Source organism: Bubalus kerabau, chromosome 19 (assembly GCF_029407905.1).
Source record: "Bubalus kerabau isolate K-KA32 ecotype Philippines breed swamp buffalo chromosome 19, PCC_UOA_SB_1v2, whole genome shotgun sequence".
NCBI lineage: Eukaryota > Metazoa > Chordata > Mammalia > Artiodactyla > Bovidae > Bubalus > Bubalus kerabau.
The window spans coordinates 9411948-9423656 of NC_073642.1; the positions used below are offsets into that span (position 1 = coordinate 9411948).

The 11709-nt window shown below is 41.1% G+C and overlaps 1 pseudogene; it reads right to left on the reverse strand.

Annotated features, from left to right (window-relative positions):
* Positions 1–9688: 9688 nt before the first annotated feature.
* LOC129634676 (uncharacterized) lies at positions 9689–9787 on the reverse strand (annotated as a pseudogene).
* Between the last annotated feature and the right edge of the window lie 1922 nt (positions 9788–11709).

Consider the following 11709-nt stretch of genomic DNA (forward strand, 5'->3'; position numbering starts at 1 on the left):
AGAAATAAATGACCCCAGTAACTATCTGGTGCTTAAACAAAAACTTGATATATGAGAGGGTTGTATTGTAAATCAGTGTCAAAAGAACAGTCCATTTAACAAATCTTTTGGAGCAATTGGTTATCTATTAAGGAAAGAAATGAAATTTATCCTTACCTCACCATATGTAAAAATCAACCTAAGAACAATAAAGACATAAAATATGAGAATATTGATTTTTTATGAAAACATTTAATAAAAAATCTTTGTGATCTTGTGGTAGGGAAGGAATTTTTTTTAAAGATACAAAAAGGATAAACATAAAGATGACTGATAAATTCAACTTGATTAAAATTATGGAAAGTCTGTGTTTCAAGGCAGAAGGGAACAAAGGGTGAGGGGAGAAAACCATAGGCAAGGATAAGGTGTAAAGATGTTTGCAATGTATACATAGAGCATATAAAGAACATTTAAAATTGGATGATAAGAAAACAAATAATCCTATTAGGGAAATGAGCAAATGATATAAACATAATTTGTAAAAGAAAATACCCAAATGCTGCTGCTAAGTCACATCAGTCGTGTCCGATTCTGTGCGACCCCTAGACGGCAGCCCACCAGGCTCCCCCATCCCTGGTATTCTCCAGGCAAAAATACTGGAGTGGGTTGTCATTTCCTTGTCCAATGCATGAAAGTAAAAAGTGAAAGTGAAGTCACTCAGTCATGTCCGACTCTAGCGACCCCATGGACTGCAGCCTACCAGGTTCCTCTGTCCATGGGATTTTCCAGGCAAGAGTACTGGAGTGGGGTGCCATTGCCTTCTCTGATACCCAAATGAGCCATAAAGAAAAAATACTTAACCTCATCATAACCAGGAAATGCAAAGTTAAAGAAATACAAAGTTGGGCTTCTCTTGTAGCTCAGCTGGTAAAGAATCTGCCTGCAATGTGGGAGACCTGGGTTCAATCCCCAGATTGGAAAGATCCCCTGGAGAAAGGAATGGCTGCCCACTCCACTATTCTGGTCTGAAGAATTCCATGGACTGTTTAGTCCATGGGGTTGCAAAGTCGGACATGACTGAGCAACTTTCACAAAGTTAAAAGACAGTCAGATTGGCAACAGATTGACAAAGACTGAAAACTGAAAATACTAAGTGTTGATGAGAATGTGGAGAAAGAGGAAGTCATACTTTGCACAAACAGAAGTTGTATACAACCAGTTTTTAGAGTAGTTTAGCCACATGAAATAAAGATGAAAATGAACATACCCTGTGATCCAGCAATCCTATTTCTAGGAAACCTCCAAAAGAAAATTTCACATATGTGCCTGAGGAAACACATGGAAAATAGAAAGTGTATGAAAATAGAAAATATATGAATGCATTCAGTGATAGAATGACAGAACAGGATGTAAGAACATGCATATCAGCTTCATATATGAGAACAAAAAATTAGAAACTTCTTCAAGTTTCAACAAGAGGATGGTGTATTACCTAAAGAAACTTCTTCAAGTATTAACAAGAGGATGGTGTATTACCTAAAGTATGTTTGTGTAGTGAAGTACTATCCAACAGTGATGATAAATGACCTGAAACTATATGCATCAACCTGGATTATTCTTTTTATTTTTCCTTTGAGGCTGAATTCATTTAAAAAATTTTAAATTCAGTTCAGTTCAGTTCAGTTGCTCAGTTGTGTCTGACTCTGCGATCCTGTGGACTGCAGCATGCCAGGCCTCCCTGTCCATCACCAACTCCTGGAGTTTACTCAAACTCATGTCCACTGAATCGCTGATGCCATCCAACCATCTCATCCTCTGTTGTCCCCTTCTGCTTCCACCTTTAGTCTTTCCCAACATCAGGGTCTTTTCCAATGAGTCAGCTCTTCGCATCAGGTGGCCAAAGAACTGGAGTTTCAGCTTCAGCATCAGTCATTCCAATGAATATTCAGGACTGATTTCCTTTAGGATGAACTGGTTGGATCTCCTCGCAGTCCAAGGGGTTCTCAAGAGTCTTCTCCAACACCACAGTTCAAAACCATCAATTCTTTGGCCCAGCTTTCTTTATAGTCCAAATCTCACATCCATACATGACTACTGGAAAAACCATAGCCTTGACTAGACGGGACCTTTGATGGCAAAGTAATGTCCCTGCTTTTTAATATGCTGTCTAGCTTGGTCATAACTTTTTTTCCAATGAGCAAGCATTTTTTAATTTCATGGGTGCAGTCACCATCTGTAGTGATTTTGGAGCCCAAAAAGATAAAGTCTGTCACTGTTTCCATTGTGTCCCCATCTATTTGCCATGAAGTGATGGGACCAGATGCCATGATCTTAGTTTTCTGAATATTCAGCTTTAAGCCAACTTTTTACCTCTCCTCTTTCACTTTCATCAAGAGGCTCTTTAGTTTTTCTTCACTTTCTGCCATTAGTGTGCTGTCATCTGCATATCTGAGGTTATAAAGTTGAATTAAATTAAAATGAAACTTGTGAACAATGTTACCAATATACTATTTACATAGCGTGCAGTTGTGCAAAATGATACTCAGTATTGCTTAGCTGTGCCAGATTGTGGATGCCCAGGTATGATGGGCATCCCCAGGAAGAATCAGATGGGGAACATAGACTGACTCAAGGTGTGTTAGTGCAGTTCTATTTCTTAAGCTGAAAGACAGATACCCTTGCATTTATTATATTATTTTCTCCATAGTTTTATATGTCAGAACTATTTCACAATATTTTTCTCGAAGATCAAAAAGTGAAAGTGAAGTCACTCAGTCGTGTCCGACTCTTTGTGACTCTATGGACTGTCGTCTACCAGACCCCTCCATCCATGAAATTTTCCAGGCAAGAATAATGGAGTGGGCTGCTATTTCCTTCTCCGGGGGATTGAAAGAAAGATGCAGATATCTAGTAACCATAAAGAAACACTGGCGAGTTGATGAACACCCTTTCTTTCATGTCTATCACTGAAGCTCACAGGAAATGTCTTCCCATAACCTGAGAAGAAGGTGCCACTCTAACATCCTACGCTATATGGGGCAGAATGGCAAAGACTAGAAATCTCTTCAAGAAAACTAGAGATACCAAGGGAACATTTCATGCAAAGATGGGCTCGATAAAGGACAGAAATGGTATGGACCTAACAGAAGCAGAAGATATTAAGAAGAGGTGGCAGGAATACACAGAAGAACTGTACAAAAAAGATTTTCATGACCCAGATAATCATGATGGTGTGATCACTCACCTAGAGCCAAACATCCTGGAATGTGAAGTCAAGTGGGCCTTAGAAAGCATCACTATGAATAAGCTAGTGGAGGTGATGGAATTCCAGTTGAGCTATTTCAAATCCTGAAAGATGATGCTGTGAAAGTGCTGCATTCAATATGCCAGCAAATTTGGAAAACTCAGCAGTGGCCACAGGACTGGAAAAGGTCAGTTTTCATTCCAATCCCAAAGAAAGGCAATGCCAAAGAATGCTCAAACTACCGCACAATTGCCCTCATCTCACACACTAGTAAAGTAATGCTCAAAATTCTCCAAGCCAGGCTTCAGCAATATGTGAACCGTGAACTTCCTGATGTTCAAGCTGGTTTTAGAAAAGGCAGAGGAACCAGAGATCAAATTGCCAACATCCACTGGATAATGGAAAAAGCAAGAGAGTTCCAGAAAAACATCTATTTCTGCTTTCTTGACTATGCCAACGCCTTTGACTGTGTGGATCACAATAAACTGTGGAAAATTCTTCAAGAGAGGGGAATACCAGACCACCTGACCTGCCTCTTGAGAAATTTTTATGCAGGTCAGGAAGCAACAGTTAGAACTGGACATGGAACAATAGACTGGTTCCAAATAGGAAAAGGTGTACATCAAGGCTGTATATTGTCACCCTGCTTATTTAACTTATACGAAGAGTACATCATGAGAAACACTGGGCTGGAAGAAGCACAAGCTGGAATCAAGATTGCTGGGAGAAATATCAATAACTTCAGATATGCAGAGGACGCCACCCTTATGGCAGAAAGTGAAGAGGAACTAAAGAGCCTCTTGATGAAAGTGAAAGAGGAGAGTGAAAAAGTTGGCTTAAAACTCAACATTCAGAAAATGAAGATTATGGCATCTGGTCCCATCACTTCATGGGAAATAGATGGGGAAACAGTGGAAACAGTGTCAGACTTTATCTTTTTGGGTTCCAAAATCACTGCAGATGGTGATTGCAGCCATGAAATTAAAAGACACTTACTCCTTGGAAGGAAAGTTATGACCAACTTAGACAGTATATTGAAAAGCAGAGACTTTATTTTTCCAACAAAGGTCCATCTAGTCAAGGCTATGGTTTTTCCAGTGGTCATGTATGGATGTGAGATTTGGACTGTGAAGAAAGCTGAGCACCGAAGAATTGATGTTTTTGACTGTGGTGTTGGAGAAGACTGTTGAGAGTCCCTAGGACTGTAAGGAGATCCAACCAGTCCATTCTGAAGGAGATCAGCCCTGGGATTTCTTTGGAAGGAATGATGCTAAAGCTGAAACTCCAGTACTTTGGCCACCTCATGCAAAGAGTTGACTCATTGGAAAAGACTCTGATGCTGGGAGGGATTGGGGGCAGGAGGAGAAGGGGACGACAGAGGATGAGATGGGTGGATGGCATCAGTGACTCGATGGAGGTGAGTCTGAGTGAACTCCGGGAGTTGGTGATGGACAGGGAGGCCTGGTGTGCTGTGATTCATGGGGTCGCAAAGAGTCAGACACGACTGAGTGATTGAACTGAACTGAGCTGAACTGAACTGACTGATATGGGGCATCTGTCCCAGAAGAGATATTAATGTGAACAATGTGCTTTGGAGCACATTTAAAAAATTGCAAGTTAGTTAAATGCTTGTATAAAAAATCTGAAATGCTTTCCAAGGAATATGATTCTCTCCCTATATTGTGAGTCACTCAGTTCTGCCTGGAAATATTAGGGAATGCAGGCCAAAGGCCGACTCAAATGCTTTTGTCAATTGTTACCCAGTACGTGTGGTTCCTCCCTTGATTTCTCAAGTCTTCCGGATCATCTGATCACAGTTGATGGTGGAGCGTGAGTTTCTTGTTTCAACCTCACCTGGTTCTGCAATCCAACTCACATTAGTGGACTCGGGAAATGAAAAACTTTTTATGAGGGAGAACCAAGTACTGCCTTTGAGAAGTCAGATGCCCCAATGCAATTTTCTCAACCACTTGATGCTGTTTGTAACTGGCTGTGAAGGGATGGCTTTGGGTCAGGTTGTGGTCAGTAAGAGCTAGACCAGTTCTTTCTTCCTGAGAAAGGCTGCTCAGCCAGAATCAGGGAAGATAGCCCCCAGACCATGGGCTTAACAGTCCAACTCTGCCCTGTGCCAATTTTGAGACCTGGGCTGAATCAATTAACTTCCTTGAGCCTCTGATTCTTCATCTGAAAAATAGTATGTTTTTAACATTAAACTAAACAGTATTTGGATGGAGTAGCCTGGTGGGCTACAGTCATGGGGTCACTAAGAGTCAGATACGACTGAGTGACTTCACTTTCACTTTTCACTTTCATGCATTGGAGAAGGAAATGGCAACCCACTCCAGTGTTCTTGCCTGGAGAATCCCAGGGACAGTGGAGCCTGGTGGGCTGCTGTCTATGGGGTCACGCAGAGTCGGACATGATTGAAGCGAATTAGTAGTAGTAGTACTATCTGATAAATCTAGCCCACATGAAAGATGTTCACTGAGATCACTAGCCCAGTGAAGACTCTTCCAGTCCTCCTGAAACACTTTCTGACTCTCCTCTGACTATGCGAAAATGATCCTTTTAAATTCGTGGCGGATTCATTTTGATATTTGGCAAATATAATACAGTTATGTAAAGTTTAAAAATAAAATAAAATTTAAAAAAAAAAAAATAAAGTAATATAGGTTTACTGTAAAAAAAAAAAAAAAAAAAAAAAAAAATTCAGTCCTTAAGGCATTAGTATAAATGAACTTGTAGGTTTGCTTAAACATCTCTGGAACAACAACAAAAACAGTCTATGAATGGGAGACTTCAAATTACAGCACTCTGTAAGTGTGGTGCGCTCATGGTTCATGAGAGGGCTTTCAATGGTGTGGTTTTATATGCTGAAATTAATGACATTGTTTGGTTTTCCTTGGATTCATCTTTATAGTTGCCTCCTGGTGGAGAATGGATGTGAAGCGTTCAGCCTGGCACACAGTAGGTCCTCAGTGGGTGGGGGTACTGTTATTAATGCTGTTTTCTCTAATCAACATTGCTCCTTGTGGGAACAGTGACACACCAAAACGCTGGCGTTCAGCGCTGGTGACTGTGCGTCGTGCTATTGGGCTGTGGGGGGTGGGGGCAGACTGCAGGCAACGAGGCACTCAGTCCATCACTTCTCCCCACCAATTTTCCAAGAGTTGAGAAAAATAAGACCAATCACCTTCTCATGAAATACTGTATGTGGTAAAGTAATGAAGTCTGGATTGTGCAAAGGGAGACCCACGATGGAGACGGACTTTCTGCTCAGTGGCTCAGGCAAGCTGGTGGGATTCCTATCCTTGGATCTCCTAGAGGGATCCGTGAGGTCTCTAAGGTCCATTGCTGTGTCCTCAGAGCTCACCTGTATGTCCCAAGCAACCTCACCCCGTGCATCACCCTTTCTTGTACTGTGTCATGTTAGTATCGCTGTCAGTTGCTTTCACATTGTCAAAAGGTTCACGGCCTCCTGATGAATGATGTAATCAGCATGTAGTCACTATACCCTGTATCCAGCAAAGGATGACTCAGAAGGAAACTTCACTTTGAACACGTCGTTAGGTTTTGCTTCAGGCTTTCCCCCACAGAAGAGAACAATGCAGTCTTGGCTCCTAAGTTCTGCCATTCACCTGCATCGTTTCCTGTAATACAAGGCTGGGTCCTGTGAAATGGATGGGCGGGTGTTTTAACAGCTGTAAGACCAGCTTCTCGGCTAGGAGTCTGCATAGTGCCTGCTGGTCAGAGAAAGGGAACTTGATTAAAATAACTCGTCCAATGAACTTTAATTCTTTTTCCCTGGAGGCAAATCTTGAAATCCAGAATCCCAGTGTGTGTGTACTATCTTTTCTGACAAAAGTAAGAGCATGTATTTATGTAAAAAACAGTGGGTGGTATCTCCCCTTTTTTATATTTATATTTCAAAATTTATATTCTGATATTTGAGAATATGAGCTACCTTGGTGGCTCAGTTGGTAAAGAATCTGCCTGCAATGCAGGAGACGCAGGTTTGACCCCTGGGTTGGGAAGATCCCTTGAAGGAAGGCATGGCAACCCCCTTCAGTATTCTTGCCTGGAGAATACTATGGACAGAGGAGCCTGGTGTTGCAAAGAGTCGGACGAGAGCGAAGTGACTGAGCACACACATACAACAATATCTTTGGGTAATGAGGTCAAGATTCTTTATTATATTGTAGGAGACTTCTAAGATGACTGAACTTTCTTCAGTCCTTCTTAAAAAGGTGTATTCCCTAGTAGCTCAGCTGATAAAGAATCTGCCTGCAATGCAGGAGACCCTGGTTTGATTCTTGGGTTGGGAAGATCCCCTGGAGAAGGAATAGGATACACACTCTAGTATTCTTGGGTTCCCCTGGTGGCTAAAATGGTAAAGAATCCACCTGCAATAAAGAATCTACCTGCAATGTGGGAGACCTGGGTTTGATCCCTGGGTTGGAAAGATCCCCTAGAGGAGGGCATGGCAACCCAGAGAATCCCATGGACAGAGGAGCTTGGAGGGCTCAATGGAGTCCATGGGGTCACAGTCAGACATGACTGAGTGACTAAGCACAGCACAGCACAATGAGGGCTCATCAATCTTTTTCAAGGAAGGGTCTATTTTTTTTAAGATGTCTATTGACCAGAGAGAGATAGCCATATTGGAGAAAATCAGGAGAATAGGTACGTATTAGTGTTGTCTGGCTACTGGACAGATCCAGTTGCTCTACTATGCTGGCTTATGAATGAGTCTGAAGCCAAAACTTTAAGCCTTCATCTGTGGTCTAGCTTCTTAAGAATGAAGACCAAAATTTTATATGTGACCAATTCTCTTCGCTCAAGACTGAGTGATTTTTATTTCATCTCTAATAATTTTGCTGAAAGAACATCCCTTAAATAGCTTAACTGAAACCATGTTTATTGGAAGGGAAATCTTTTCTGGTTTAGCAAAGTTAGAGTGCTGATTGTGAAGGCTTTATGAGTTCTCAGGGACTCCCCAGTCCATTCCTCTCTGCTTCCTTCATGGCTACCTCTGCCTGACCCCAGCCCTGGAGGGTAACCAGGACAGGAACTCAGCTCTGCAGCTGAGAACACATGTCAAGCTAGAATGCTTGACCCCAGAAGCCTCTGTCATTTCTTTCTCTGGGTGAGTTGCTGAGATTCTGCAGAGCTAGAAGGTGACCATTCATAATGGCCCTGAGGGCTATGTAAGTCTCCTATACAAGATTGACCCCAGAAACCTGTTATTTCTTTCTCCAGGTGAGTTGCTGAGTTTTTGCAGAAGTGGAAGGAGACCATTCATAAAGACCCTGAGGGCTATGTAAGTCTCCTATCCCAGAATGTTATAAAGTGACGAAGGGCATTAGAGTCCATTGTTGGCTGAACTTGAGGCAACAGGAAAAGTCAGTACACGGCCTCTACCAATGAAAGTTTGAGTTTGGTATCACATGATGGGGAGAGAAAGAAAAGGATCAGTGTTATAGAGTAGCTTTATCCTTTTACCTTTAAATGAGGCCTCTGCCGTACTTATAATATCAGATGGACTTGCCATCACAAGCATTTAGAATGGCAGATTGCAACCTCTCAGTGTGTGTGTGTGTGTGTGTGTTAAATGTCATCCTGATTTCTTATGATGGGGAAAACAATTTTTCAAAGTTAAACATAGAATTACCGTATAACCCAGCAATTCAGTCTTTGGAAATTCCAAAGAAGAATTGAAAGTAGGATTTTAAACTGATATTTGTACACCCTTGAAAAGGTACTGTGTACAGTAACGCTACTCTTATTTATAGAAGCATTATTCACAACAGTCAAAAGGCCCATCAGCCAAGTGCCCATCAGTGGATGAACAGATAAACAAAATGTAGTGTATACAGAATGGGATATTGAGTCATAAAATGGAATGATGTACTGATACATGCCTGCTACAAAGAATGAGCCTGAAAACATTATGATAAGAGAAAGATGTTAGACATAAAGGGCAATATATTATATGATTCAATTTATATGAAGTATCCAGAACAGACAAATCTACAGCCACAGAAAGTGTATTAATGACTACCAGGAGCTAGGTAAAGGGAGGATGGGGAATGCCTACTTTTTTTTAAGTCTATGAATATCAGAGATTTACTATTTTTACACATACATAAATTTTTATATTCTTTATATACTTTTCCATTATGGTTTATCTCAGGATATTGAACAGAGTTCCCTGTGTTATACAGTAGGATCTTGTTGCTTATCCAGTCTGTATGTAATAGTTTACATCTGCTAACCCCAACCTCTCACTTTATACCTCCGCCATCCCCCACCCCCTTGGCAGCTACAAATCTGTTCTCTATGTCTGTGAGTCTGTATCTATTTCATAGATAGGCTCATTTGTGTCATATTTTACTAATAGATTCCACATATATGTGATATCATATGGTATTTGTCTTTCTGACTTACTTCACTTAGTATGACAATAAAAATATGGAATGTTTCAGGAAAATCATCTTTGTGCAGGGGCCATGCTAATCTTCTCTATATTGTTCCAATTTTAGTATATGTGCTGGCAAAGTGAACATGGTTATGACTACTTAATGGGCATACAGTTTTCCTTTGGGGAGACAAATATGTTTTGAAACCAGATAGAGGTCATTGTTGTAGGATATTGGGAGTGTCCTAAATACCACTGAATTGTATTCTTTAAAATAGTTAATTTTATGTTATCTGAATTTGACCCCAACTAAAAAAATAATCTATGGTGGAATTTCAAGAATCCAAGAGGGGAGCTTTAAAAACAAGTCAGAAGAACACATTTCTTAAACACTATACATACACATATAGACACACACACAGGTGCAGATACAGAAGTCCCAGTGCAGGAACTGTTAACATATACTGGCCAGGTATGATGGTTAATTTTGTGTTAACTTGACTGAGCCAGAGGTGCTCAGGTATTTGGTTAAACATTAATATGGGTACTTCTGTGAGAGTGTTTTTCATGAAATTAATATTTAAAATCAGTAGATTGTGTAAAGCAGATTTCCTCCCCGATGGGGGTGGGCCTTGATCAATCAGCTGAAGGTCTGAATAGAACAAAAGGAAGGGCTGACTGTCCTGAGTAAGAGATCATTTCTTCTGCCTGACTGCTCTCAAGCTGGGAGCTTGATCTTTGCTTGCCATCAGAAATGTTCCATCCACTCTCGTGAGTCTCCTTCCTGCCGAATCATTCCGTAGGTCTTGGGACTTGTCATTCTCCATGAGTGCATGAGCTGATTCTATGTAATAACTCTCCTTACATTTGTATCTCTATCCGTCTATCACCTGCTTTCCTCTCTCTCTCTCCTATGAGTTCTCTAGAATCAGTGCAGAGAACTCTAACACCCCAATTTACCTGGTTTCTGACACAATGATTCCTCTTTTCACTTCCTTTCCTATACAATGTCCTATCGTATGCTTGACCTTACTTCAAGTAACCTCACACTTAATGGTCAACAAAATTGCATGTCCAACTTGAAATAACAATTTTTTCAGAAAATAAAGCTAACAACTCTACCGCTCTTTTGACTGAAAGTTAATTTTACCAAGTGTGAAAATGTCACCAAATCATGTTTCTGTGTCTTTCTTTATAAGAGCAAAGGCATTGTTTAATTGTGCATTTTCTGACATGTTAGTTTTATAATGGCATGTCCAGGTTCCCCTCCGATCACATTGCCATAGGTATGTTATGAAACAGTTTATAAATCCCATTTTCTTTGATGGTTGTAATTAATTGAAGCTGTGAAATACATGTAGGGCCAGCCCTCTGGAGTGTTCCTAATTCAGTTTCCATAGACATTTCTGAGATGATCAGTATAGCTAAGTCAGAGTCCATGATACTGTGACTTAAATTATTGTCTGAAAAAAGAAGTCTTTCCCTAAAGAAAATAATAAAAGGTCAGACACGGATAGAAGTCCATATGGAGAGATCATTGTGGATTAGCATGGTGACATAGTGGATAAAGTTTCAGAGAAGAGGTGGTGCTTCATCTGGGTGGGGAAGAGGGGAAGGAAAGATAAGAGGCATCTATTGACTCCTTACAAAAAGCTCTCAGTAATTCTCATGAAAGCCTTGTAAAGAACACAACATCACCCCACTGTAGAGATGAGTAAGCCATGGTTTCATCCCATAAACTCTGGGGGCAGAAAGCAGATGTCTCAGCTGTGAGAGCTGAAGCTGCGGATATATGAGAGCTCTAGGCATGTCCGGGTGGTGAAGGGTGTAGCACCACCAGCTGCTGTCTGCCGGACAGTGAGCAAGAATCACAGAAGAGTGTGTCTGTGTCCATTCCTCCAAGAGTCTTGCACTGGCATCTCATCACCTCATGCCTGATTCAAGGAAGACAGTGGTGGAAAAAGAAGTGAGAAAACACAGAGTCACTGAGCCCTCCAGAAGATATTCAGTGAGTAAGGAAGCATTCTCGGAAGGGGCAGCCATGTGGCACCCAGGGTTGAAGGCAGGG